General features: G+C 43.8%; 48 non-coding genes across 48 annotated transcripts; all 48 read right to left on the reverse strand.

The window, feature by feature from the left end:
- Nucleotides 1-6: 6 nt before the first annotated feature.
- On the reverse strand, nucleotides 7-80 carry TRNAI-AAU (transfer RNA isoleucine (anticodon AAU)). Its single transcript has one exon. It is a non-coding gene; the product is annotated as a tRNA-Ile (tRNA).
- A 220-nt stretch (nucleotides 81-300) lies between these two features.
- On the reverse strand, nucleotides 301-374 carry TRNAI-AAU (transfer RNA isoleucine (anticodon AAU)). Its single transcript has one exon. It is a non-coding gene; the product is annotated as a tRNA-Ile (tRNA).
- A 220-nt stretch (nucleotides 375-594) lies between these two features.
- TRNAI-GAU (transfer RNA isoleucine (anticodon GAU)) lies at nucleotides 595-668 on the reverse strand. The gene has a single exon. It is a non-coding gene; the product is annotated as a tRNA-Ile (tRNA).
- A 220-nt stretch (nucleotides 669-888) lies between these two features.
- TRNAI-AAU (transfer RNA isoleucine (anticodon AAU)) lies at nucleotides 889-962 on the reverse strand. The gene has a single exon. It is a non-coding gene; the product is annotated as a tRNA-Ile (tRNA).
- A 73-nt stretch (nucleotides 963-1,035) lies between these two features.
- Nucleotides 1,036-1,112, reverse strand: TRNAI-AAU (transfer RNA isoleucine (anticodon AAU)). The gene has a single exon. It is a non-coding gene; the product is annotated as a tRNA-Ile (tRNA).
- Nucleotides 1,113-1,332: 220 nt separating this feature from the next.
- Nucleotides 1,333-1,406, reverse strand: TRNAI-AAU (transfer RNA isoleucine (anticodon AAU)). The gene has a single exon. It is a non-coding gene; the product is annotated as a tRNA-Ile (tRNA).
- A 73-nt stretch (nucleotides 1,407-1,479) lies between these two features.
- TRNAI-AAU (transfer RNA isoleucine (anticodon AAU)) lies at nucleotides 1,480-1,553 on the reverse strand. The gene has a single exon. It is a non-coding gene; the product is annotated as a tRNA-Ile (tRNA).
- Nucleotides 1,554-1,625: 72 nt separating this feature from the next.
- On the reverse strand, nucleotides 1,626-1,699 carry TRNAI-AAU (transfer RNA isoleucine (anticodon AAU)). The gene has a single exon. It is a non-coding gene; the product is annotated as a tRNA-Ile (tRNA).
- Nucleotides 1,700-2,066: 367 nt separating this feature from the next.
- TRNAI-AAU (transfer RNA isoleucine (anticodon AAU)) lies at nucleotides 2,067-2,140 on the reverse strand. The gene has a single exon. It is a non-coding gene; the product is annotated as a tRNA-Ile (tRNA).
- A 73-nt stretch (nucleotides 2,141-2,213) lies between these two features.
- TRNAI-AAU (transfer RNA isoleucine (anticodon AAU)) lies at nucleotides 2,214-2,287 on the reverse strand. Its single transcript has one exon. It is a non-coding gene; the product is annotated as a tRNA-Ile (tRNA).
- A 370-nt stretch (nucleotides 2,288-2,657) lies between these two features.
- On the reverse strand, nucleotides 2,658-2,731 carry TRNAI-AAU (transfer RNA isoleucine (anticodon AAU)). The gene has a single exon. It is a non-coding gene; the product is annotated as a tRNA-Ile (tRNA).
- A 631-nt stretch (nucleotides 2,732-3,362) lies between these two features.
- Nucleotides 3,363-3,435, reverse strand: TRNAN-GUU (transfer RNA asparagine (anticodon GUU)). The gene has a single exon. It is a non-coding gene; the product is annotated as a tRNA-Asn (tRNA).
- Nucleotides 3,436-3,746: 311 nt separating this feature from the next.
- Nucleotides 3,747-3,819, reverse strand: TRNAI-GAU (transfer RNA isoleucine (anticodon GAU)). Its single transcript has one exon. It is a non-coding gene; the product is annotated as a tRNA-Ile (tRNA).
- Nucleotides 3,820-3,938: 119 nt separating this feature from the next.
- TRNAN-AUU (transfer RNA asparagine (anticodon AUU)) lies at nucleotides 3,939-4,011 on the reverse strand. Its single transcript has one exon. It is a non-coding gene; the product is annotated as a tRNA-Asn (tRNA).
- A 503-nt stretch (nucleotides 4,012-4,514) lies between these two features.
- On the reverse strand, nucleotides 4,515-4,587 carry TRNAN-GUU (transfer RNA asparagine (anticodon GUU)). The gene has a single exon. It is a non-coding gene; the product is annotated as a tRNA-Asn (tRNA).
- A 503-nt stretch (nucleotides 4,588-5,090) lies between these two features.
- On the reverse strand, nucleotides 5,091-5,163 carry TRNAY-GUA (transfer RNA tyrosine (anticodon GUA)). The gene has a single exon. It is a non-coding gene; the product is annotated as a tRNA-Tyr (tRNA).
- Nucleotides 5,164-6,433: 1,270 nt separating this feature from the next.
- On the reverse strand, nucleotides 6,434-6,506 carry TRNAN-GUU (transfer RNA asparagine (anticodon GUU)). Its single transcript has one exon. It is a non-coding gene; the product is annotated as a tRNA-Asn (tRNA).
- A 119-nt stretch (nucleotides 6,507-6,625) lies between these two features.
- TRNAN-GUU (transfer RNA asparagine (anticodon GUU)) lies at nucleotides 6,626-6,698 on the reverse strand. The gene has a single exon. It is a non-coding gene; the product is annotated as a tRNA-Asn (tRNA).
- A 503-nt stretch (nucleotides 6,699-7,201) lies between these two features.
- On the reverse strand, nucleotides 7,202-7,274 carry TRNAN-GUU (transfer RNA asparagine (anticodon GUU)). Its single transcript has one exon. It is a non-coding gene; the product is annotated as a tRNA-Asn (tRNA).
- A 119-nt stretch (nucleotides 7,275-7,393) lies between these two features.
- TRNAN-GUU (transfer RNA asparagine (anticodon GUU)) lies at nucleotides 7,394-7,466 on the reverse strand. The gene has a single exon. It is a non-coding gene; the product is annotated as a tRNA-Asn (tRNA).
- A 119-nt stretch (nucleotides 7,467-7,585) lies between these two features.
- Nucleotides 7,586-7,658, reverse strand: TRNAN-GUU (transfer RNA asparagine (anticodon GUU)). The gene has a single exon. It is a non-coding gene; the product is annotated as a tRNA-Asn (tRNA).
- Nucleotides 7,659-8,161: 503 nt separating this feature from the next.
- TRNAN-GUU (transfer RNA asparagine (anticodon GUU)) lies at nucleotides 8,162-8,234 on the reverse strand. The gene has a single exon. It is a non-coding gene; the product is annotated as a tRNA-Asn (tRNA).
- Nucleotides 8,235-8,545: 311 nt separating this feature from the next.
- On the reverse strand, nucleotides 8,546-8,618 carry TRNAN-GUU (transfer RNA asparagine (anticodon GUU)). The gene has a single exon. It is a non-coding gene; the product is annotated as a tRNA-Asn (tRNA).
- Nucleotides 8,619-8,737: 119 nt separating this feature from the next.
- Nucleotides 8,738-8,810, reverse strand: TRNAN-AUU (transfer RNA asparagine (anticodon AUU)). Its single transcript has one exon. It is a non-coding gene; the product is annotated as a tRNA-Asn (tRNA).
- Nucleotides 8,811-9,121: 311 nt separating this feature from the next.
- Nucleotides 9,122-9,194, reverse strand: TRNAN-GUU (transfer RNA asparagine (anticodon GUU)). Its single transcript has one exon. It is a non-coding gene; the product is annotated as a tRNA-Asn (tRNA).
- Nucleotides 9,195-9,313: 119 nt separating this feature from the next.
- On the reverse strand, nucleotides 9,314-9,386 carry TRNAN-GUU (transfer RNA asparagine (anticodon GUU)). The gene has a single exon. It is a non-coding gene; the product is annotated as a tRNA-Asn (tRNA).
- A 695-nt stretch (nucleotides 9,387-10,081) lies between these two features.
- TRNAN-AUU (transfer RNA asparagine (anticodon AUU)) lies at nucleotides 10,082-10,154 on the reverse strand. Its single transcript has one exon. It is a non-coding gene; the product is annotated as a tRNA-Asn (tRNA).
- Nucleotides 10,155-10,849: 695 nt separating this feature from the next.
- TRNAN-GUU (transfer RNA asparagine (anticodon GUU)) lies at nucleotides 10,850-10,922 on the reverse strand. The gene has a single exon. It is a non-coding gene; the product is annotated as a tRNA-Asn (tRNA).
- Nucleotides 10,923-16,009: 5,087 nt separating this feature from the next.
- TRNAI-AAU (transfer RNA isoleucine (anticodon AAU)) lies at nucleotides 16,010-16,083 on the reverse strand. The gene has a single exon. It is a non-coding gene; the product is annotated as a tRNA-Ile (tRNA).
- Nucleotides 16,084-16,156: 73 nt separating this feature from the next.
- TRNAI-AAU (transfer RNA isoleucine (anticodon AAU)) lies at nucleotides 16,157-16,230 on the reverse strand. Its single transcript has one exon. It is a non-coding gene; the product is annotated as a tRNA-Ile (tRNA).
- A 370-nt stretch (nucleotides 16,231-16,600) lies between these two features.
- TRNAI-AAU (transfer RNA isoleucine (anticodon AAU)) lies at nucleotides 16,601-16,674 on the reverse strand. Its single transcript has one exon. It is a non-coding gene; the product is annotated as a tRNA-Ile (tRNA).
- Nucleotides 16,675-17,342: 668 nt separating this feature from the next.
- Nucleotides 17,343-17,416, reverse strand: TRNAI-AAU (transfer RNA isoleucine (anticodon AAU)). The gene has a single exon. It is a non-coding gene; the product is annotated as a tRNA-Ile (tRNA).
- Nucleotides 17,417-17,636: 220 nt separating this feature from the next.
- On the reverse strand, nucleotides 17,637-17,710 carry TRNAI-AAU (transfer RNA isoleucine (anticodon AAU)). Its single transcript has one exon. It is a non-coding gene; the product is annotated as a tRNA-Ile (tRNA).
- Nucleotides 17,711-17,783: 73 nt separating this feature from the next.
- TRNAI-AAU (transfer RNA isoleucine (anticodon AAU)) lies at nucleotides 17,784-17,857 on the reverse strand. Its single transcript has one exon. It is a non-coding gene; the product is annotated as a tRNA-Ile (tRNA).
- A 370-nt stretch (nucleotides 17,858-18,227) lies between these two features.
- TRNAI-AAU (transfer RNA isoleucine (anticodon AAU)) lies at nucleotides 18,228-18,301 on the reverse strand. Its single transcript has one exon. It is a non-coding gene; the product is annotated as a tRNA-Ile (tRNA).
- A 73-nt stretch (nucleotides 18,302-18,374) lies between these two features.
- Nucleotides 18,375-18,448, reverse strand: TRNAI-AAU (transfer RNA isoleucine (anticodon AAU)). The gene has a single exon. It is a non-coding gene; the product is annotated as a tRNA-Ile (tRNA).
- A 1,104-nt stretch (nucleotides 18,449-19,552) lies between these two features.
- Nucleotides 19,553-19,626, reverse strand: TRNAI-AAU (transfer RNA isoleucine (anticodon AAU)). Its single transcript has one exon. It is a non-coding gene; the product is annotated as a tRNA-Ile (tRNA).
- Nucleotides 19,627-19,846: 220 nt separating this feature from the next.
- On the reverse strand, nucleotides 19,847-19,920 carry TRNAI-AAU (transfer RNA isoleucine (anticodon AAU)). The gene has a single exon. It is a non-coding gene; the product is annotated as a tRNA-Ile (tRNA).
- A 73-nt stretch (nucleotides 19,921-19,993) lies between these two features.
- Nucleotides 19,994-20,067, reverse strand: TRNAI-AAU (transfer RNA isoleucine (anticodon AAU)). Its single transcript has one exon. It is a non-coding gene; the product is annotated as a tRNA-Ile (tRNA).
- Nucleotides 20,068-20,139: 72 nt separating this feature from the next.
- Nucleotides 20,140-20,213, reverse strand: TRNAI-AAU (transfer RNA isoleucine (anticodon AAU)). The gene has a single exon. It is a non-coding gene; the product is annotated as a tRNA-Ile (tRNA).
- Nucleotides 20,214-20,580: 367 nt separating this feature from the next.
- TRNAI-AAU (transfer RNA isoleucine (anticodon AAU)) lies at nucleotides 20,581-20,654 on the reverse strand. Its single transcript has one exon. It is a non-coding gene; the product is annotated as a tRNA-Ile (tRNA).
- A 73-nt stretch (nucleotides 20,655-20,727) lies between these two features.
- TRNAI-AAU (transfer RNA isoleucine (anticodon AAU)) lies at nucleotides 20,728-20,801 on the reverse strand. Its single transcript has one exon. It is a non-coding gene; the product is annotated as a tRNA-Ile (tRNA).
- Nucleotides 20,802-21,172: 371 nt separating this feature from the next.
- TRNAI-AAU (transfer RNA isoleucine (anticodon AAU)) lies at nucleotides 21,173-21,246 on the reverse strand. The gene has a single exon. It is a non-coding gene; the product is annotated as a tRNA-Ile (tRNA).
- Nucleotides 21,247-21,877: 631 nt separating this feature from the next.
- On the reverse strand, nucleotides 21,878-21,950 carry TRNAN-GUU (transfer RNA asparagine (anticodon GUU)). Its single transcript has one exon. It is a non-coding gene; the product is annotated as a tRNA-Asn (tRNA).
- Nucleotides 21,951-22,261: 311 nt separating this feature from the next.
- TRNAI-GAU (transfer RNA isoleucine (anticodon GAU)) lies at nucleotides 22,262-22,334 on the reverse strand. The gene has a single exon. It is a non-coding gene; the product is annotated as a tRNA-Ile (tRNA).
- A 119-nt stretch (nucleotides 22,335-22,453) lies between these two features.
- Nucleotides 22,454-22,526, reverse strand: TRNAN-AUU (transfer RNA asparagine (anticodon AUU)). The gene has a single exon. It is a non-coding gene; the product is annotated as a tRNA-Asn (tRNA).
- Nucleotides 22,527-23,029: 503 nt separating this feature from the next.
- TRNAN-GUU (transfer RNA asparagine (anticodon GUU)) lies at nucleotides 23,030-23,102 on the reverse strand. Its single transcript has one exon. It is a non-coding gene; the product is annotated as a tRNA-Asn (tRNA).
- A 503-nt stretch (nucleotides 23,103-23,605) lies between these two features.
- On the reverse strand, nucleotides 23,606-23,678 carry TRNAY-GUA (transfer RNA tyrosine (anticodon GUA)). The gene has a single exon. It is a non-coding gene; the product is annotated as a tRNA-Tyr (tRNA).
- Between the last annotated feature and the right edge of the window lie 1,180 nt (nucleotides 23,679-24,858).

The following is a 24,858-nucleotide window of genomic DNA, read 5'->3' on the forward strand; positions in this document are numbered from 1 at the left end:
TCTCTTTGGCCCATGGGGGGATCGAACCCACGACCTTCGCGTTATTAGCACGACGCTCTAACCAACTGAGCTAATGGGCCATTCCGATGAATTTCGATGAAATCTTTCCCGCATTTTTAAAATTAGTCTTTCAAAACCAATTCTTCTTCTCTTGGGCCCATGGGGGGAGCGAACCCACGACCTTCGCGTTATTAGCACGACGCTCTAACCAACTGAGCTAATGGGCCATTCCTTTGAATTTCGATGAAATCTTTCCCGCATTTTTAAAAATAGTCTTTCAAAACCAATTCTTCTTCTCTTTAGCCCATGGGGGGATCGAACCCACGACCTTCGCGTTATTAGCACGACGCTCTAACCAACTGAGCTAATGGGCCATTCCGATGAATTTCGATGAAATCTTTCCCGCATTTTTAAAAATAGTCTTTCAAAACCAATTCTTCTTCTCTTTGGCCCAAGGGGGGATCGAACCCACGACCTTCGCGTTATTAGCACGACGCTCTAACCAACTGAGCGAATGGGCCATTCCGATGAACTTCGATGAAATCTTTCCCGCATTTTTAAAAATAGTCTTTCAAAACCAATTCTTCTTCTCTTTGGCCCATGGGGGGATCGAAACCACGACCTTCGCGTTATCAGCACGACGCTCTCACCAACTGAGCTAATGGGCCATTCCGATGAATTTCGATGAAATCTTTCCCGCACTTTTAAAAATAGTCTCTCAAAACCAATTCTTCTTCTCTATGGCCCATGGGGGCATCGAAACCACGACCTTCGCGTTATTAACACGACGCTCTAACCAACTGAGCTAATGGGCCATTCCGATGAATTTCGATGAAATCTTTCCCGCATTTTTAAAAATAGTCTTTCAAAACCAATTCTTCTTCTCTTTGGCCCATGGGGGAATCGAACCCACGACCTTCGCGTTATTAGCACGACGCTCTAACCAACTGAGCTAATGGGCCATTCCGATGAATTTCGATGAAATCTTTCCCGCATTTTGAAAAATAGTCTTTCAAAACCAATTCTTCTTCTCTTTGGCCCATGGGGGGGGGATCGAACCCACGACCTTCGCGTTATTAGCACGACGCTCTAACCAACTGAGCTAATGGGCCATTCCGAAGAATAACGATGAAATCTTTCCCGCATTTTAAAAAATAGTCTTTCAAAACCAATTCTTCTTCTCTTTGGCCCATGGGGGGATCGAACCCACGACCTTCGCGTTATTAGAACGACGCTCTAACCAACTGAGCGAATGGGCCATTCCGATGAATTTCGATGAAATCTTTCCCGCATTTTTAAAAATAATCTTTCAAAATCAATTCTTCTTCTCTTTGGCCCATGGGGGGATCGAACCCACGACCTTCGCGTTATTAGCACGACGCTCTAACCAACTGAGCTAATGGGTCATTCCGATGAATGTCGATGAAATCTTTCCCGCATTTTTAAAAATAGTCTTTCAAAACCAATTCTTCTTCTCTTTGGCCCATGGGGGGATCGAACCCACGACCTTCGCGTTATTAGCACGACGCTCTAACCAACTGAGCCAATGGGCCACTCCAATGAGTTTCGATGAAATTTTCCCGCATTTTTAAAAATAGTCTTTCAAAACCAATTCTTCTTCTCTTTGGCCCATTTGGGGATCGAACCCACGACCTTCGCGTTATTAGCACGACGCTCTAACCAACTGAGCTAATGGGCCATTCCGATGAATTTCGATGAAATCTTTCCCGCATTTTTAAAAACAGTCTTTCAAAACCAATTCTTCTTCTCTTTGGCCCATGGGGGGATCGAACCCACGACCTTCGCGTTATTAGCACGACGCTCTAATTAACTGAGCTTATGGGCCATTCCGATGAATCTCGATGAAATCTTTCCCGCATTTTTAAAAATAGTCTTTCAAAACCAATTCTTCTCCTCTTTGGCCCATGGGGGGATCGAACCGACGACCTTCGCGTTATTAGCACGACGCTCTAACCAACTGAGCTAATGGGCCATTCCGATGAATTTCGATGAAATCTTTCCCGCATTTTTAAAAATAGTCTCTCAAAACCAATTCTTCTTCTCTATGGCCCATGGGGGCATCGAACCCACGACCTTCGCGTTATTAGCACGACGCTCTAACCAACTGAGCTAATGGGCCATTCCGATGAATTTCGATGAAATCTTTCCCGCATTTTTAAAAATAGTCTTTCAAAACCAATTCTTCTTCTCTTTGGCCCATGGGGGAATCGAACCCACGACCTTCGCGTTATTAGCACGACGCTCTAACCAACTGAGCTAATGGGCCATTCCGATGAATTTCGATGAAATCTTTCCCGCATTTTGAAAAATAGTATTTCAAAACCAATTCTTCTTCTCTTTGGCCCATGGGGGGGGGATCAAACCCACGACCTTCGCGTTATTAGCACGACGCTCTAACCAACTGAGCTAATGGGCCATTCCGAAGAATAACGATGAAATCTTTCCCGCATTTTAAAAAATAGTCTTTCAAAACCAATTCTTCTTCTCTTTAGTCCATGGGGGGATCGAACCCACGACCTTCGCGTTATTAGAACGACGCTCTAACCAACTGAGCGAATGGGCCATTCCGATGAATTTCGATGAAATCTTTCCCGCATTTTTAAAAATAATCTTTCAAAATCAATTCTTCTTCTCTTTGGCCCTTGGGGGGATCGAACCCACGACCTTCGCGTTATTAGCACGACGCTCTAACCAACTGAGCTAATGGGCCATTCCGATGAATTTCGATGAAATCTTTCCCGCATTTTTAAAAACAGTCTTTCAAAACCAATTCTTCTTCTGTTTGGCCCATGGGGGGATCGAACCCACGACCTTCGCGTTATTAGCACGACGCTCTAACCAACTGAGCTAATTAGCCATTCCGATGAATTTCGATGAAATTTTTAGCGCATTTTTAAAAATAGTCTTTCAAAACCAATTCTTCTTCTCTTTGGCCCATGGGGGGATCAAACCCACGACCTTCGCGTTATTAGCACGACGCTCTAACCAACTGAGCTCAGCCGAACGCGCTAACCATTGCGCCACGCAGGCTCCAATTTATCATGAAACGTACTATTCGACGATTAATCCCCCTTTTTAATACGTTGGCCCTTCCATTTCTAAAAGAGTTAATAATAATACGCAATGAACGAAAGTAAAACAATAAGCGTCGCCACCGGATGGTCTCGAACCATCAACCTTGAGGTGAACAGCCGAACGCGCTTACCATTACGCCACGGAGGCTCCAATTTATCATGAAACGTACTATTCGACGATTAATCCCTCTTTTTAATACGTTGGCCCTTCCATTTCTTAAAGAGTTAATAATAATACGCAATGAACGAAAGTAAAACAATAAGCGTCGCCACCGGATGGACTCGAACCATCAACCTTTCGGTTAACAGCCGAACGCGCTAACCATTGCGCCACGGAGGCTCCGGTTCACGCGGAAACGTAATATTTGACGATTTATCCCTGTTGTTCCTACGTTGGCACTTCCATTTCTTAAAGGGTTAATAATAATACGCAATGAACGAAAGTAAAACAATAAGCAGCGCCGCCGGATGGACTCGAACCATCAACCTTTCGGTTAACAGGCGAACGCGCTAACCATTGCGCCACGGAGGCTCCAATTTATCATGAAACGTACTATTCGACGATTAATCCCTCTTTTTAATACGTTGGCCCTTCCATTTCTTAAAGAGTTATTAATAATACGCAATGAACGAAAGTAAAACAATAAGCGTCGCCACCGGATGGACTCGAACCATCAACCTTTCGGTTATCAGCCGAACGCGCTAACCATTGCGCCACGGAGGCTCCAATTTGTCATGAAACGTACTATTCGACGATTAATCCCTCTTTTTAATACGTTGGCCCTTCCATTTCTTAAAGAGTTAATAATAATACGCAATGAACGAAAGTAAAACAATAAGCGTCGCCACCGGATGGACTCGAACCATCAACCTTTCGGTTAATAGCCGAACGCCCAAACCATTGCGCCACGGAGGCTCCAATTTATCATGAAACGTACTATTCGACGATTAATCCCTCTTTTTAATACGTTGGCCCTTCCATTTCTTAAATAGTTAATAATAATACGCAATGAACGAAAGTAAAACAATAAGCGTTGCCACCGGATGGACTCGAACCATCAATTTTGCGGTAAACAGCCGAACGCGCTAACCATTGCACCACGGAGGCTCCAATTTATCATGAAACGTACTATTCGACGATTAATCCCTCTTTTTAATACGTTGGCCCTTCCATTTCTTAAAGAGTTAATAATAATACGCAATGAACGAAAGTAAAACAATAAGCGTCGCCACCGGATGGACTCGAGCCATCAACCTTTCGGTTAACAGCCGAACGCGCTAACCATTGCGCCACGGAGACTCCGGTTTACGCGGAAACGTAATATTTGACGATTTATCCCTGTTGTTCCTACGTTGGCACTTCCATTTCTTAAAGGGTTAATAATAATACGCAATGAACAAAGGTAAAACAATAAGCATCGCCACCGGATGGACTCGAACCATCAACCTTTCGGTTAACAGCCGAACGCGCTAACCATTGCGCCACGGAGGCTCCGGTTCCTGCGGAAACGTAATATTTGACGATTTATCCCTGTTGTTCCTACGTTGGCACTTCCATTTCTTAAAGGGTTATAAATAATACGCAATGAACGAAAGTAAAACAATAAGCATCGCCACCGGATGAACTCGAACCATCAACCTTTCGGTTAACAGCCGAACACGCTAACCATTGCGCCACGGAGGCTCCGGTTCACGCGGAAACGTAATATTTGACGATTTATCCCTGTTGTTCCTACGTTGGCCCTTCGATTTCTTAAAAGGTTAATAATAATACGCAATGAACGAAAGTAAAACAATAAGCATCGCCACCGGATGGACTCGAACCATCAACCTTTCGGTTAACAGCCGAACGCGCTAACCATTGCGCCACGGAAGCTCCAATTTATCATGAAACGTACTATTCGACGATTAATCCCTCTTTTTAATACGTTGGCCCTTCCATCTCTTAAAGAGTTAATAATAATACGCAATTAACGAAATTAAAACAATAAGCGTCGCCACCGGATGGACTCGAACCATCAACCTTTCGGTTTACAGCCGAACGCGCTAACCATTGCGCCACGGAGGCTCCAATTTATCATGAAACGTACTATTCGACGATTAATCCCTCTTTTTAATACGTTGGCCCTTCCATTTCTTAAAGAGTTACTAATAATACGCAATGAACGAAAGTAAAACAAAAAGCGTCGCCACCGGATGGACTCGAACCATCAACCTTTCGGTTAACAGCCGAACGCGCTAGTCATTGCGCCACGGAGGCTCCGGTTCACGCGGAAACGTAATTTTTGACGATTTATCCCTGTTGTTCCTACGTTGGCACTTCCATTTCTTAAAGGGTTAATAATAATACGCAATGAACGAAATTAAAGCAATAAGCATCGCCACCGGATGGACTCGAAACATCAACCTTTCGGTTAACAGCCGAACGCGCTAACCATTGCGCCACGGAGGCTCCAATTTATCATGAAACGTACTATTCGACGATTAATCCCCCTTTTTAATACGTTGGCCTTTCCATTTCTAAAAGAGTTAATAATAATACGCAATGAACGAAAGTAAAACAATAAGCGTCGCCACCAGATGGACTCGAACCATCAACCTTTCGGTTAAAAGCCGAACGCGCTAACCATTGCGCCACGGAGGCTCCAATTTATCATGAAACGTACTATTCGACGATTAATCCCTCTTTTTAATACGTTGGCCCTTCCATTTCTTAAAGAGTTACTAATAATACGCAATGAACGAAACAAAACAATAAGCGTCGCCACCGGATGGACTCGAACCATCAACCTTTCGGTTAACAGCCGAACGCGTTAACCATTGCGCCACGGAGGCTCCAATTTATCATGAAACGTACTATTCGACGATTAATCCCTCTTTTTAATACGTTGGCCCTTCCATTTCTTAAAGAGTTAATAATAATACGCAATGAACGAAAGTAAAACAATAAGCGTCGCCACCGGATGGACAGGAACCATAAACCTTTCGGTTAACAGCCGAACGCGCTAACCATTGCGCCACGAAGGCTCCAATTTATCATGAAACGTACTATTCGACGATTAATCCCTCTTTTTAATACGTTGGCCCTTCCATTTCTTAAAGAGTTACTAATAATACGCAATGAACGAAAGTAAAACAATAAGCGTCGCCACCAGATGGACTCGAACCATAAACCTTTCGGTTAACAGCCGAACGCGCTAACCATTGCGCCACGAAGGCTCCAATTTATCATGAAACGTACTATTCGACGATTAATCCCTCTTTTTAATACGTTGGCCCTTCCATTTCTTAAAGAGTTAATAATAATACGCAATGAATGAAAGTAAAACACTAAGCGTCGCCACCAGATGGACTCGAACCATCAACCTTTCGGTTAACAGCCGAACGCGCTAACCATTGCGCCACGGAGGCTCCAATTTATCATGAAACGTACTATTCGACGATTAATCCCCCTTTTTAATACGTTGGCCCTTCCATTTCTAAAAGAGTTAATAATAATACGCAATGAACGAAAGTAAAAAAATAAGCGTCGCCACCAGATGGACTCGAACCATCAACCTTTCGGTTAACAGCCGAACGCGCTAACCATTGCGCCACGGAGGCTCCAATTTATCATGAAACGTACTATTCGACGATTAATCCCTCTTTTTAATACGTTGGCCCTTCCATTTCTTAAAGAGTTACTAATAATACGCAATGAACGAAAGTAAAACAATAAGCGTCGCCACCGGATGGACTCGAACCATCAACCTTTCGGTAAACAGTCGAACGCGCTAACCATTGCGCCACGGAGGCTCCAATTTATCATGAAACGTACTAATCGACGATTAAACCCCCTTTTTAATACGTTGGCCCTTCCATTTCTAAAAGAGTTAATAATAATACGCAATGAACGAAAGTAAAACAATAAGCGTCGCCACCGGATGGTCTCGAACCATCAACCTTGCGGTTAACAGCCGAACGCGCTTACCATTACGCCACGGAGGCTCCAATTTATCATGAAACGTACTATTCGACGATTAATCCCTCTTTTTAATACGTTGGCCCTTCCATTTCTTAAAGAGTTAATAATAATACGCAATGAACGAAAGTAAAACAATAAGCGTCGCCACCGGATGGACTCGAACCATCAACCTTTCGGTTAACAGCCGAACGCGCTAACCATTGCGCCACGGAGGCTCCGGTTCACGCGGAAACGTAATATTTGACGATTTATCCCTGTTGTTCCTACGTTGGCACTTCCATTTCTTAAAGGGTTAATAATAATACGCAATGAACGAAAGTAAAACAATAAGCAGCGCCACCGGATGGACTCGAACCATCAACCTTTCGGTTAACAGCCGAACGCGCTAACCATTGCGCCACGGAGGCTCCAATTTATCATGAAACGTACTATTCGACGATTAATCCCCCTTTTTAATACGTTGGCCCTTCCATTTCTAAAAGAGTTAATAATAATACGCAATGAACGAAAGTAAAAAAATAAGCGTCGCCACCAGATGGACTCGAACCATCAACCTTTCGGTTAACAGCCGAACGCGCTAACCATTGCGCCACGGAGGCTCCAATTTATCATGAAACGTACTATTCGACGATTAATCCCTCTTTTTAATACGTTGGCCCTTCCATTTCTTAAAGAGTTACTAATAATACGCAATGAACGAAAGTAAAACAATAAGCGTCGCCACCGGATGGACTCGAACCATCAACCTTTCGGTAAACAGTCGAACGCGCTAACCATTGCGCCACGGAGGCTCCAATTTATCATGAAACGTACTAATCGACGATTAAACCCCCTTTTTAATACGTTGGCCCTTCCATTTCTAAAAGAGTTAATAATAATACGCAATGAACGAAAGTAAAACAATAAGCGTCGCCACCGGATGGTCTCGAACCATCAACCTTGCGGTTAACAGCCGAACGCGCTTACCATTACGCCACGGAGGCTCCAATTTATCATGAAACGTACTATTCGACGATTAATCCCTCTTTTTAATACGTTGGCCCTTCCATTTCTTAAAGAGTTAATAATAATACGCAATGAACGAAAGTAAAACAATAAGCGTCGCCACCGGATGGACTCGAACCATCAACCTTTCGGTTAACAGCCGAACGCGCTAACCATTGCGCCACGGAGGCTCCGGTTCACGCGGAAACGTAATATTTGACGATTTATCCCTGTTGTTCCTACGTTGGCACTTCCATTTCTTAAAGGGTTAATAATAATACGCAATGAACGAAAGTAAAACAATAAGCAGCGCCACCGGATGGACTCGAACCATCAACCTTTCGGTTAACAGCCGAACGCGCTAACCATTGCGCCACGGAGGTTCCAATTTATCATGAAACGTACTATTCGACGATTAATCCCTCTTTTTAATACGTTGGCCCTTCAATTTCTTAAAGAGTTATTAATAATACGCAATGAACGAAAGTAAAACAATAAGCGTCGCCACCGGATGGACTCGAACCATCAACCTTTCGGTTAACAGCCGAACGCGCTAACCATTGCGCCACGGAGGCTCCAATTTGTGATGAAACGTACTATTCGACGATTAATCCCTCTTTTTAATACGTTGGCCCTTCCATTTCTTAAAGAGTTAATAATAATACGCAATGAACGAAAGTAAAACAATAAGCGTCGCCACCGGATGGACTCGAACCATCAACCTTTCGGTTAATAGCCGAACGCGCAAACCATTGCGCCACGGAGGCTCCAATTTATCATGAAACGTACTATTCGACGATTAATCCCTCTTTTTAATACGTTGGCCCTTCCATTTCTTAAAGAGTTAATAATAATACGCAATGAACGAAAGTAAAACAATAAGCGTTGCCACCGGATGGACTCGAACCATCAATTTTGCGGTAAACAGCCGAACGCGCTAACCATTGCACCACGGAGGCTCCAATTTATCATGAAACGTACTATTCGACGATTAATCCCTCTTTTTAATACGTTGGCCCTTCCATTTCTTAAAGAGTTAATAATAATACGCAATGAACGAAAGTAAAACAATAAGCGTCGCCACCGGATGGACTCGAACCATCAACCTTTCGGTTAACAGCCGAACGCGCTAACCATTGCGCCACGGAGGCTCCGGTTCACGCGGAAACGTAATATTTGACAATTTATCCCTGTTGTTCCTACGTTGGCACTTCCATTTCTTAAAGGGTTAATAATAATACGCAATGAACGAAAGTAAAACAATAAGCATCGCCACCGGATGGACTCGAACCATCAACCTTTCGGTTAACAGCCGAACGCGCTAACCATTGCGCCACGGAGGCTCCAATTTATCATGAAACGTACTATTCGACGATTAATCCCTCTTTTTAATACGTTGACCCTTCCATTTCTTAAAGAGTTATTAATAATACGCAATGAACGAAAGTAAAACAATAAGCGTCGCCACCGGATGGACTCGAACCATCAACCTTTCGGTTAACAGCCGAACGCGCTAACCCTTGCGCCACGGAGGCTCCAATTTGTCATGAAACGTACTATTCGACGATTAATCCCTCTTTTTAATACGTTGGCACTTCCATTTCTTAAAGGGTTAATAATAATACGCAATGAACGAAAGTAAAACAATAAGCATCGCCACCGGATGAACTCGAACCATCAACCTTTCGGTTAACAGCCGAACGCGCTAACCATTGCGCCACGGAGGCTCCGGTTCACGCGGAAACGTAATATTTGACGATTTATCCCTGTTGTTCCTACGTTGGCCCTTCCATTTCTTAAAGAGTTAATAATAATACGCAATGAACGAAAGTAAAACAATAAGCATCACCACCGGATGGACTCGAACCATCAACCTTTCGGTTAACAGCCGAACGCGCTAACCATTGCGCCACGGAGGCTCCAATTTATCATGAAACGTACTATTCGACGATTAATCCCTCTTTTTAATACGTTGGCCCTTCCATTTCTTAAAGAGTTAATAATAATACGCAATGAACGAAAGTAAAACAATAAGCGTCGCCACCGGATGGACTCGAACCATCAACCTTTCGGTCAATAGCCGAACGCGCTAACCATTGCGCCACGGAGGCTCCAATATATCATGAAACGTACTATTCGACGATTAATCCCTCTTTTTAATACGTTGGCCCTTCCATTTCTAAAAGAGTTAATAATAATACGCAATGAACGAAAGTAAAACAATAAGCGTCGCCACCGGATGGACTCGAACCATCAACCTTTCGATTAACAGCCGAACGCGCTAACCATTGCGCCACGGAGGCTCCAATTTATCATGAAACGTACTATTCGACGATTAATCCCCCTTTTTAATACGTTGGCCCTTCCATTTCTTAAAGAGTTAATAATAATACGCAATGAACGAAAGTAAAACAATAAGCGTCGCCACTGGATGGACTCGAACCATCAACCTTTCGGTTAACAGCCGAACGCGCTAACCATTGCGCCACGGAGGCTCCGGTTCACGCGGAAACGTAATATTTGACGATTTATCCCTGTTGTTCCTACGTTGGCACTTCCTTTTCTTAAAGGGTTAATAATAATACGGAATGAACGAAAGTAAAACAATAAGCGTCGCCACCGGATGGACTCGAACCATCAACCTTTCGGTTAACAGCCGAACGCGCTAAACATTGCGCCACGGAGGCTCCGGTTCACGCGGAAACGTAATATTTGACGATTTATCCCTGTTGTTCCTACGTTGGCACTTCCATTTCTTAAAGGGTTAATAATAATACGCAATGAACGAAAGTAAAACAATAAGCATCGCCACCGGATGGACTCGAACCATCAACCTTTCGGTTAACAGCCGAACGCGCTAACCATTGCGCCACGGAGGCTCCAATTTATCATGAAACGTACTATTCGACGATTAATCTCCCTTTTTAATACGTTGGCACTTCCATTTCTTAAAGGGTTAATAATAATACGGAATGAACGAAAGTAAAACAATAAGCGTCGCCACCGGATGGACTCGAACCATCAACCTTTCGGTTAACAGCCGAACGCGTTTTTTTTTTTGTTTTTTATAAAATCTTTATTCACATGTCTAAAACAATACAATACAAATATAACAATTTTATGTGATCATAGCGGGTACGAATATAAAAGAGGAAATGTCTCTATTGTTAAAAAATAAATAATTTCGACATTGATAATGATAAATATTGCAATTACCGAAAAACTATATTTAATAACGTCAGACGGAATATCCATATTTAGTTTTCTTTGCTTATTCCGACATTCTCTTTTTAATATTGCGCGGACTTTTTTTGGAAATATGACATCCTGAAATACGGTTTCATTAAAGGAACATTGACAACGATACATCCAAATTTCTCGTTTAAAAATTGCACTTAATAAATTTACAACTTTCCAAAAAATAACAGGTTTTTTTACATCAGTAGTTATCTCGCCAAAAATTATAAAAGAGTTTCGAGTTTTTGTAGGACCACCGAATAAGTCCCGGGAAAGGGCCAAGACGGCACAGAACAACCAAGTCCACCATTGCGACACCACGGGACACTCCACGAAAAGATGTTCTACAGTTTCGGAGCCGGTTTGACAAAAGGGACATCGAGAGTCCGGGACCACGAGACCGTGCACTAAACGTGACTTTACTGGAAATCCCTGATGGATCAGTCGAAGATTCATGGCAGAAAGGGAAGGGCCCAAAAAGTTGGAACGGACGAATTTCCAACGAACACGGCATAGAGGGCCACCGAAAAAGCGACGCCAACGCTCCTCGCCGCTGGACTCAGTAGATAAACCGGTCGCGAAAGTATCGTAAATAAACTTGACCGAAAGAGCGAATTTGATCGTTTCACCATTGTCATTTACAACCGATAACCCGAAATTAGGCGCGACAGGAAAACGACGCGGTTTCTTCACACTCCGCGCAATCTTGGTTGCCCAGGCAGGAGGAATAGCAGCGATAAGTTCTTTATAGAGGTCCATCGTTTTGGACTGCGACATTCTGATTATCGAATCCTCGGCAGCACGACGCGAGTCAATAGTTAATCGGAAGACTTGAATGCCAAGTTGCAAATCGCCCCCATAGTGGTCAAGGATCGCTGAATAAAGGTCCCAATAGTAATCCGAAGTAGCGTCTTCAAACAGAGTAAGGATTTCGCGAACGCGAAACGCTTTGACTTTTGTCGGGATATCCACGAGGCCGAAACCCCCAAAAAACGTTGGCCGAACGAGAGTGTCATACGCGACAAGGTGAGGACCGGTTCCCCAAATAAATGATAAAATGGCGGCTTGAAATTGGCTGAGCCAAAACCGAGAAATGTCGACGGCTTTTAAGATATGCCAAAGCGTAGACGCAGCCAAAACGTTAACAACTAAGACTTTCCCAATGATAGATAGAGGACGACCCTTCCAAGAACGCAAGACGCGACAAAACTTTCTGTACCACTCTTCCCACTGAAGTTGAGGTAAATTGGCATAGTCATAGTCAATCCAAATGCCGAGAATCTTCAAAGGCGCACTTGAGATAGTTATACCACGCGAGACGAGAAGATCCCGACCGTGATAAAGACCAAGCCATTTCGCTTGACACTTCGCTGGGTTTAATTTAGCACCCGAAGCCTGACCAAAATCCGAAAGAATTTCGCATATCGAAGGGATAGCAGTCTCAGATGTAGATACGATAGTAGTGTCATCCATATGTTGAAAGAGTTTCGGCAAATGCGAATGAGCAGAGAGACGGAGTGCCGGTATTGTGTCGTGGCGATTCACCGCGCTAAACAATGGTTCCGAAGCTAATATATACAGCAATGGGCTGAGAGGGCAACCTTGACGAACCGAGCGACCCAACGAGAACAGAGGAGTTAAATGACCGTTGATTTTGACACAGGCCTTGGAACCCGCGATAAAAGCTTGAATCCACCGGCAGAAGAAAGGGCCAAACCCCATCGAGGCTAATAATGCGAATAAAAACGGCCAAGACACCCAATCGAAAGCTTTCAAGAGGTCCAACTGTACGAGAATACCACCTTCCCCACGAATCCGCAGAAGCTCCGTTACATCCGACAAAGTCCTTGTAGTGAGAGAAATGTCCCGACCGCGAACCACTCCAGTCTGAGTCGGTGACGTAATATTTGGTAACAGTCGAGCGAGCCGAAGCGCGAAAACCTTGTATAAAATTTTTTAGTCCGTGTTTAACAATGTAATAGGACGCCAATTTTTTAAAAGCGACAAGTCATCAGCTTTCGGCACAAGAACTATGAGACCAACTTTCATACTGGGAGGAATGTGCCCATGGTCGCGGGTAGTTTGAACCATACCGAGATATTCGTTTTTGATTAGAGGGAGAAAAAAGCGCCAAAACTCCACCGTTAAACCGTCAAGACCCGGACTCTTATTGTTCTTCATAGAACCCAAGGCGTGTTCGATTTCCCCCCAAGCAACCGGTTGCTCAAGGGCAGAGCTATCAACGGCATCAACACGGTTACGGACTAGGTCAGTAAAACGGCGACACTGTTCCTCGCAGATAGGCTCGTTGGTATAAAGGGCATTGTAAAACTCGAATATTTCGTTACGGATAAGAACCCCGTCACGTAACACCTCACCAGAGCTAGAAACCAAACGACCAATTGACTTAATGCCCTGGCGGTGGGTCTCCAAACGCAAAAAATAACGCGTAGGTCTCTCTCCCAATTCTTGAAAATCTGCCTTCACGCGAAGAACCTGGCCCCGAATTACCCCAGCATCGAAATCCGCAAGCAACTGCTTCGCTACTAACAATTCCGACAGGCAGCTCGGATCATTGGCGAAATCCGCTCTATCAGAGCAGACCGCGAATTCCGTAACTTCTGAGCGCGAACTTTACCATAGAAGATAGCGTAGTCCTTGATAGTGACTTTAAGGTTCTCGTACCAGCTAAATATGTTCTCGCGGTACTCTATAGTGTCGCGACTCCGATTAACAATACGCTGGATGCCGTTGCGAAAGCGATCCTCTTCCAGTAAAGTAGAATTAAATGCCCAAACCCCAGGCCCGCGTTGAACACCACTAGGATCAAAAACAAGAGACACGGCTTTATGATCGGAAAAAGAGATGGGCGAAATGAGACATCGTGAACAATTATGGCCATCCGTAGGGCGGGTAAATATATAATCAATACGTGACAGTACAAAGTTCCCGTACACGAAACCCGAACACGTGTAATCAAAGTGATCTTGGTGACACGCCCGCCAGGGATCATGAAGATCCAGTCCCACCGACCACAATTTAAGTGACGAAGGCTGACAAACAGGGCGGGCCTTCGAAGCAGGGCGGCGATCGAGATTATAGCTTAAAACATCGTTAAAATCGCCCACAATAATCGGACGAGGTAAAATAGAGCACCATAATTTCGCAGTAGACAAAAAAGCTGTTCGCGCCGATGCGTCATTCGGCGCGTAGATATTCGCAAAATTCAAAGGTAAATCGTCAACGAGCGCGGAGACAGATAAAAAACGCCCGCAACCACTACGAAAAACCCGCGAAGGAATAATGTCAAGGCCGGCACGGAAACATGTCGCTACGCCGCAAAAAGTGGTAACTGGATCAATATCCCAAAAAACACGCCCACGAAAAATGTCCCGAAAAACTCCTACGTGCTCATTCGTCCAATGGGTCTCCTGTAGGAAAACCACGTCGTACGCGCCTATAAAAACAAGAAGTTCCCTCATCTTGTCAAGGTTCCGAAGACCTTTGACGTTAACTGTTACGATTCTTAGCGGCATGATGCGAGTTGGGGATGGGGGTAACAACACTGGGAAGGGACTTCGATGCGGGAGTGTCCGAAGAATTAGTCTTCGGATCCTTGGAAACTACATTCGACTTCTTAGGTGGAGGTTGTCGTTTTTCAGCGTCCGACGCACTAGTAAAAGGCAGGACTCGTTTACCCGAGTCCTTCACGCTAAGAGCTACTTCATTTTTCTCCACGTCGTCACCACCCTTGGCGGCACCGGTATCATTAGGCATATGTACATCCTGAACATTATGATCGTTAGAGCGATAATTACCGAGAATTCCGGAACTGGCTTCATCGTCAGTCTCCCTCGACTCAATGATCGTAGACCGAGTGGGGCAGACCCGAGCCATATGGCCCGGCTTCTTACATCGAAAACAAATAAAAGATGGGCATTCCTTGTAGAGGTGGCTAGATGAAAGACACCCATTACAAACTTTACTCTGGGAGTTATGACGAACTCTGTAAAAAGTCTCCCGACCAAGAACGTCCTTTATTTTTAAGCCGTACGGTAAGGAACTAACGCATTCGGCAAGACGAACCTTGACCGACCGGAGACCAAAATAAACACCTTCGTCATTTTTACGCCAAAGTATTTCCCCTTTAATCTCGCATAATAAGCTCTCCAATTTTTCTTTAACAGCCTCATCACTCAGAAATTCTGGTAAGCCAAAGATATTAACAATGACTGTCTTCCTCGCAATCCCAGACACATCAAAACGCTTGTCTCCCACCTGAAGATCAGCATCCAGACAAAGATCGGCGTCATCCTGGCGAAAGAAGGTGACGTAATAGCCACCGTCCGTAGCAACAACCGACGAAACCGAATGAGGCCCGTAATCCAAAATACATGCCGTCAATATTTCCTGCTTCGAAACTTCTTTAACTTCACACTCCACAAAAACGGAGCGCTTTAAAATATCCATCCTGGATTTCAGAAGAAAACCCAGGAAGGCACGAAAAACGAAAAATAAACTGCGCGAATTAGTAAATTTTAGAAAAAGAACCGAAACTAAGGCTTAGCGAGAAGACGAGGAGAGCAAAGAAAAACGAACCGCACTCTCCAAAAAACCAAACGCCCACGACGCTCTAACCAACTGAGCTAATGGGCCATTCCGATGAATTTCGATGAAATCTTTCCCGCATTATTAAAAATAGTCTCTCAAAACCAATTCTTCTTCTCTATGGCCCATGGGGGGATCGAACCCACGACCTTCGCGTTATTAGCACGACGCTCTAACCAACTGAGCTAATGGGCCATTCCGATGAATTTCGATGAAATCTTTCCCGCATTTTTAAAAATAGTCTTTCAAAACCAATTCTTCTTCTCTTTGGCCCATGTGGGGATCGAACCCACGACCTTCGCGTTATTAGCACGACGCTCTAACCAACTGAGTTAATAAGCCTTTACAGTGAATTTCGATGAAATCTTTCCCACGTTTTTAAAATTAGTCGTTTCGAAAACAAATTCTTCTTCTCTTTGGCCCATGGGGGGATCGAACCCATGACCTTCGCGTTATTAGCACGAGGCTCTAACCAACTTAGCTAATGGGCCTTTTCAATGAATTTCGATGAAATCTTTCCCGCCTTTTTAAAATTAGTCGTTTCGACAACAAATTCTTCTTCTCTTTGGCTCATGGGGGATCGAACACACGATTTTCGCGTTATTAGCACGACGCTCTAACCAACTGAGCTAATGGGCCATTCCGATGAATTTCGATGAAATCTTTCCCGCATTTTTAAAAATAGTCTTTCAAAACCAATTCTTATTCTCTTTGGCCCATGGGGGGATCGAACCCACGACCTTCGCGTTATTAGCACGACGCTCTAACCATCTGAGCTAATGGGCCATTCCGATGAATTTCGATGAAATCTTTCCCGCATTTTTAAAAATAGTCTTTCAAAACCAATTCTTCTTCTCTTTGGCCCATGGGGGGGATCGAACCCACGACCTTCGCGTTATTAGCACGACGCTCTAACCAACTGAGCAAATGGGCCTTACCAATGATTTTCGATGAAATCTTTCCCGCCTTTTGAAAAATAGTCGTTTCGAAAACAAGTTTGTCTACTCTTTGGCCAAGGGGGGGATCGAACCCACGACCTTCGCGTTATTAGCACGACGCTCTAACCAACTGATCTAATGGGCCTTTCTAATGAATTTCGATGAAATCTTTCCCGCCTTTTTAAAAAAAAGTCGTTTAAAACAGTTCCTTCGTCTCATTGGCTCATGGGGGGAATGAACCCACGACCTTCGCGTTATTAGCACGACGCTCTAACCAACTGAGCTAATGGGCCGTTCCGATGATCTTCGATGAAATCTTTCCGGCCTTTTTAGAAAAAAGTCGTTTACAACAGTTCCTTCGTCTCATTGGCTCATGGGGGGATCGAACCCACGGCCTCCGCGTTATTTGCACGACGCTCTAACAAACTGAGCTACTGGGCCTTTCCAATGCATTTCGATGAAATCTTTCCCGCCTTTTGAAAAATAGTAGTTTCGAAAACAAATACGTCTTCTCTTTGGCCCATGGGGGGATCGAACCCACGACCTTCGCGTTATTAGCACGACGCTCTAACCAACTGAGCTAATGGGCCTTCCCAATGAAATTCGATGAAATCTTTCCCGCCTTTTTAAAAATAGTCGTTTAAAACAGTTCCTTCGTCTCTTTGGCTCATGGGGAGATCGAACCAACGACCTTCGCGTTATTAGCACGACGCTCTAACCAACTGAGCTAATGGGACATTCCGATGAATTTCGATGAAATCTTTCCCGCATTTTTTAAAATAGTCTTTCAAAACCAATTCTTCTTCTCTTTGGCCCATGGGGGGATCGAACCCACGACCTTCGCGTTATTAGCACGACGCTCTAACCAACTGAGCTAATGGGCCATTCCGATGAATTTCGATGAAATCTTTCCCGCATTTTTAAAAATAGTCTTTCAAAACCAATTCTTCTTCTCTTTGGCCCATGTGGGGATCGAACCCACGACCTTCGCGTTATTAGCACGACGCTCTAACCAACTGAGTTAATAAGCCTTTACAGTGAATTTCGATGAAATCTTTCCCACGTTTTTAAAATTAGTCGTTTCGAAAACAAATTCTTCTTCTCTTTGGCCCATGGGGGGATCGAACCCATGACCTTCGCGTTATTAGCACGAGGCTCTAACCAACTTAGCTAATGGGCCTTTTCAATGAATTTCGATGAAATCTTTCCCGCCTTTTTAAAATTAGTCGTTTCGACAACAAATTCTTCTTCTCTTTGGCTCATGGGGGATCGAACACACGATTTTCGCGTTATTAGCACGACGCTCTAACCAACTGAGCTAATGGGCCATTCCGATGAATTTCGATGAAATCTTTCCCGCATTTTTAAAAATAGTCTTTCAAAACCAATTCTTATTCTCTTTGGCCCATGGGGGGATCGAACCCACGACCTTCGCGTTATTAGCACGACGCTCTAACCAACTGAGCTAATGGGCCATTCCGATAAATTTCGATGAAATCTTTCCCGCATTTTTAAAAACAGTCTTTCAAAACCAATTCTTCTTCTCTTTGGCCCATGGGGGGATCGAACCCACGACCTTCGCGTTATTAGCACGACGCTCTAACCAACTGAGCTAATGGGCCTTTCCAATGAATTTCAATGAAATCTTTCCCACCTTTTTAAAATTAGTCGTTTCGAAAACAAATTCTTCTTCTCTTTGGCTCATGGGGGATCGAACCCACGATCTTCGCGTTATTAGCACGACACTCTAACCAACTGCGCTAATGGGCCTTTCCAATGAATTTCAATGAAATCTTTCCCGCATTTTTAAAAATAGTCTTTCAAAACCAATTCTTCTTCTCTTTGGCCCATGGTGGGATCGAACCCACGACCTTCGCGTTATTAGCACGACGTTCTAACCAACTGAGCTAATGGGCCATTCCGATGAATTTCGATGAAATCTTTCCCGCATTTTTAAAAATAGTCTTTCAAAACCAATTCTTCTTCTCTTTGGCCCATGGGGGGGATCGAACCCACGACCTTCGCGTTATTAGCACGACGCTCTAACCAATTGAGCTAATGGGCATTTCCAATGAATTTCAATGAAATCTTTCCCGCATTTTTAAAAATAGTCTTTCAAAACCAATTCTTCTTCTCTTTGGCCCATGGTGGGATCGAACCCACGACCTTCGCGTTATTAGCACGACGCTCTAACCAATTGAGCTAATGGGCATTTCCAATGAATTCCGATGAAATCTTTCCCACCTTTTTGAAAATAATAGTTTAAAAGCAATTCTTCTTCTCTTTGGCCCATGGGGGGATCGAACCCACGACCTTCGCGTTGTTAGCACGACGCTCTAACCAACTGAGCAAATGGGCCTTACCAATGAATTTCTATGAAATCTTTCCCACCTTTTTAAAATTAGTCGTTTCGAAAACAAATTCTTCTTCTCTTTGGCTCATGGGGGATCGAACCCACGATTTTCGCGTTATTAGAACGACGCTCTAACCAACTGAGCTAATGGGCCTTTCCAATGAATTTCGATGATATCTTTCCCACCTTTTTAAAAATAGTCGTTTAAAACAAATTCTTCTTCTCTTTGGCTCATGGGGGATCGAACCCACGATCTTCGCGTTATTAGCACAACACTCTAACCAACTGCGCTAATGGGCCTTTCCAATGAATTTCAATGAAATCTTTCCCGCATTTTTAAAAATAGTCTTTCAAAACCAATTCTTCTTCTTTTTGGCCCATGGGGGGATCGAACCCACGACCTTCGCGTTATTAGCACGACGCTCTAACCAACTGAGCTAATGGGCCATTCCGAAGAATAACGATGAAATCTTTCCCGCATTTTAAAAAATAGTCTTTCAAAACCAATTCTTCTTCTCTTTGGCCCATGGGGGGATCGAACCCACGACCTTCGCGTTATTAGAACGACGCTCTAACCAACTGAGCGAATGGGCCATTCCGATGAATTTCGATGAAATCTTTCCCGCATTTTTAAAAATAATCTTTCAAAATCAATTCTTCTTCTCTTTGGCCCATGGGGGGATCGAACCCACGACCTTCGCGTTATTAGCACGACGCTCTAACCAACTGAGCTAATGGGTCATTCCGATGAATGTCGATGAAATCTTTCCCGCATTTTTAAAAATAGTCTTTCAAAACCAATTCTTCTTCTCTTTGGCCCATGGGGGGATCGAACCCACGACCTTCGCGTTATTAGCACGACGCTCTAACCAACTGAGCCAATGGGCCACTCCAATGAGTTTCGATGAAATTTTCCCGCATTTTTAAAAATAGTCTTTCAAAACCAATTCTTCTTCTCTTTGGCCCATTTGGGGATCGAACCCACGACCTTCGCGTTATTAGCACGACGCTCTAACCAACTGAGCTAATGGGCCATTCCGATGAATTTCGATGAAATCTTTCCCGCATTTTTAAAAACAGTCTTTCAAAACCAATTCTTCTTCTCTTTGGCCCATGGGGGGATCGAACCCACGACCTTCGCGTTATTAGCACGACGCTCTAATTAACTGAGCTTATGGGCCATTCCGATGAATCTCGATGAAATCTTTCCCGCATTTTTAAAAATAGTCTTTCAAAACCAATTCTTCTCCTCTTTGGCCCATGGGGGGATCGAACCGACGACCTTCGCGTTATTAGCACGACGCTCTAACCAACTGAGCTAATGGGCCATTCCGATGAATTTCGATGAAATCTTTCCCGCATTTTTAAAAATAGTCTCTCAAAACCAATTCTTCTTCTCTATGGCCCATGGGGGCATCGAACCCACGACCTTCGCGTTATTAGCACGACGCTCTAACCAACTGAGCTAATGGGCCATTCCGATGAATTTCGATGAAATCTTTCCCGCATTTTTAAAAATAGTCTTTCAAAACCAATTCTTCTTCTCTTTGGCCCATGGGGGAATCGAACCCACGACCTTCGCGTTATTAGCACGACGCTCTAACCAACTGAGCTAATGGGCCATTCCGATGAATTTCGATGAAATCTTTCCCGCATTTTGAAAAATAGTATTTCAAAACCAATTCTTCTTCTCTTTGGCCCATGGGGGGGGGGATCAAACCCACGACCTTCGCGTTATTAGCACGACGCTCTAACCAACTGAGCTAATGGGCCATTCCGAAGAATAACGATGAAATCTTTCCCGCATTTTAAAAAATAGTCTTTCAAAACCAATTCTTCTTCTCTTTAGCCCATGGGGGGATCGAACCCACGACCTTCGCGTTATTAGAACGACGCTCTAACCAACTGAGCGAATGGGCCATTCCGATGAATTTCGATGAAATCTTTCCCGCATTTTTAAAAATAATCTTTCAAAATCAATTCTTCTTCTCTTTGGCCCTTGGGGGGATCGAACCCACGACCTTCGCGTTATTAGCACGACGCTCTAACCAACTGAGCTAATGGGCCATTCCGATGAATTTCGATGAAATCTTTCCCGCATTTTTAAAAACAGTCTTTCAAAACCAATTCTTCTTCTGTTTGGCCCATGGGGGGATCGAACCCACGACCTTCGCGTTATTAGCACGACGCTCTAACCAACTGAGCTAATTAGCCATTCCGATGAATTTCGATGAAATTTTTAGCGCATTTTTAAAAATAGTCTTTCAAAACCAATTCTTCTTCTCTTTGGCCCATGGGGGGATCAAACCCACGACCTTCGCGTTATTAGCACGACGCTCTAACCAACTGAGCTCAGCCGAACGCGCTAACCATTGCGCCACGCAGGCTCCAATTTATCATGAAACGTACTATTCGACGATTAATCCCCCTTTTTAATACGTTGGCCCTTCCATTTCTAAAAGAGTTAATAATAATACGCAATGAACGAAAGTAAAACAATAAGCGTCGCCACCGGATGGTCTCGAACCATCAACCTTGAGGTGAACAGCCGAACGCGCTTACCATTACGCCACGGAGGCTCCAATTTATCATGAAACGTACTATTCGACGATTAATCCCTCTTTTTAATACGTTGGCCCTTCCATTTCTTAAAGAGTTAATAATAATACGCAATGAACGAAAGTAAAACAATAAGCGTCGCCACCGGATGGACTCGAACCATCAACCTTTCGGTTAACAGCCGAACGCGCTAACCATTGCGCCACGGAGGCTCCGGTTCACGCGGAAACGTAATATTTGACGATTTATCCCTGTTGTTCCTACGTTGGCACTTCCATTTTTTAAAGGGTTAATAATAATACGCAATGAACGAAAGTAAAACAATAAGCAGCGCCGCCGGATGGACTCGAACCATCAACCTTTCGGTTAACAGGCGAACGCGCTAACCATTGCGCCACGGAGGCTCCAATTTATCATGAAACGTACTATTCGACGATTAATCCCTCTTTTTAATACGTTGGCCCTTCCATTTCTTAAAGAGTTATTAATAATACGCAATGAACGAAAGTAAAACAATAAGCGTCGCCACCGGATGGACTCGAACCATCAACCTTTCGGTTATCAGCCGAACGCGCTAACCATTGCGCCACGGAGGCTCCAATTTGTCATGAAACGTACTATTCGACGATTAATCCCTCTTTTTAATACGTTGGCCCTTCCATTTCTTAAAGAGTTAATAATAATACGCAATGAACGAAAGTAAAACAATAAGCGTCGCCACCGGATGGACTCGAACCATCAACCTTTCGGTTAATAGCCGAACGCCCAAACCATTGCGCCACGGAGGCTCCAATTTATCATGAAACGTACTATTCGACGATTAATCCCTCTTTTTAATACGTTGGCCCTTCCATTTCTTAAATAGTTAATAATAATACGCAATGAACGAAAGTAAAACAATAAGCGTTGCCACCGGATGGACTCGAACCATCAATTTTGCGGTAAACAGCCGAACGCGCTAACCATTGCACCACGGAGGCTCCAATTTATCATGAAACGTACTATTCGACGATTAATCCCTCTTTTTAATACGTTGGCCCTTCCATTTCTTAAAGAGTTAATAATAATACGAAATGAACGAAAGTAAAACAATAAGCGTCGCCACCGGATGGACTCGAGCCATCAACCTTTCGGTTAACAGCCGAACGCGCTAACCATTGCGCCACGGAGACTCCGGTTTACGCGGAAACGTAATATTTGACGATTTATCCCTGTTGTTCCTACGTTGGCACTTCCATTTCTTAAAGGGTTAATAATAATACGCAATGAACAAAGGTAAAACAATAAGCATCGCCACCGGATGGACTCGAACCATCAACCTTTCGGTTAACAGCCGAACGCGCTAACCATTGCGCCACGGAGGCTCCGGTTCCTGCGGAAACGTAATATTTGACGATTTATCCCTGTTGTTCCTACGTTGGCACTTCCATTTCTTAAAGGGTTATAAATAATACGCAATGAACGAAAGTAAAACAATAAGCATCGCCACCGGATGAACTCGAACCATCAACCTTTCGGTTAACAGCCGAACACGCTAACCATTGCGCCACGGAGGCTCCGGTTCACGCGGAAACGTAATATTTGACGATTTATCCCTGTTGTTCCTACGTTGGCACTTCGATTTCTTAAAAGGTTAATAATAATACGCAATGAACGAAAGTAAAACAATAAGCATCGCCACCGGATGGACTCGAACCATCAACCTTTCGGTTAACAGCCGAACGCGCTAACCATTGCGCCACGGAAGCTCCAATTTATCATGAAACGTACTATTCGACGATTAATCCCTCTTTTTAATACGTTGGCCCTTCCATCTCTTAAAGAGTTAATAATAATACGCAATTAACGAAATTAAAACAATAAGCGTCGCCACCGGATGGACTCGAACCATCAACCTTTCGGTTTACAGCCGAACGCGCTAACCATTGCGCCACGGAGGCTCCAATTTATCATGAAACGTACTATTCGACGATTAATCCCTCTTTTTAATACGTTGGCCCTTCCATTTCTTAAAGAGTTACTAATAATACGCAATGAACGAAAGTAAAACAAAAAGCGTCGCCACCGGATGGACTCGAACCATCAACCTTTCGGTTAACAGCCGAACGCGCTAGTCATTGCGCCACGGAGGCTCCGGTTCACGCGGAAACGTAATTTTTGACGATTTATCCCTGTTGTTCCTACGTTGGCACTTCCATTTCTTAAAGGGTTAATAATAATACGCAATGAACGAAATTAAAGCAATAAGCATCGCCACCGGATGGACTCGAAACATCAACCTTTCGGTTAACAGCCGAACGCGCTAACCATTGCGCCACGGAGGCTCCAATTTATCATGAAACGTACTATTCGACGATTAATCCCCCTTTTTAATACGTTGGCCTTTCCATTTCTAAAAGAGTTAATAATAATACGCAATGAACGAAAGTAAAACAATAAGCGTCGCCACCAGATGGACTCGAACCATCAACCTTTCGGTTAAAAGCCGAACGCGCTAACCATTGCGCCACGGAGGCTCCAATTTATCATGAAACGTACTATTCGACGATTAATCCCTCTTTTTAATACGTTGGCCCTTCCATTTCTTAAAGAGTTACTAATAATACGCAATGAACGAAACAAAACAATAAGCGTCGCCACCGGATGGACTCGAACCATCAACCTTTCGGTTAACAGCCGAACGCGTTAACCATTGCGCCACGGAGGCTCCAATTTATCATGAAACGTACTATTCGACGATTAATCCCTCTTTTTAATACGTTGGCCCTTCCATTTCTTAAAGAGTTAATAATAATACGCAATGAACGAAAGTAAAACAATAAGCGTCGCCACCGGATGGACAGGAACCATAAACCTTTCGGTTAACAGCCGAACGCGCTAACCATTGCGCCACGAAGGCTCCAATTTATCATGAAACGTACTATTCGACGATTAATCCCTCTTTTTAATACGTTGGCCCTTCCATTTCTTAAAGAGTTACTAATAATACGCAATGAACGAAAGTAAAACAATAAGCGTCGCCACCAGATGGACTCGAACCATAAACCTTTCGGTTAACAGCCGAACGCGCTAACCATTGCGCCACGAAGGCTCCAATTTATCATGAAACGTACTATTCGA

The sequence above is a fragment of the Leiobunum rupestre genome, chromosome 1 (assembly GCF_980474605.1).
Source record: "Leiobunum rupestre chromosome 1, qqLeiRupe1.1.hap1, whole genome shotgun sequence".
NCBI lineage: Eukaryota > Metazoa > Arthropoda > Arachnida > Opiliones > Sclerosomatidae > Leiobunum > Leiobunum rupestre.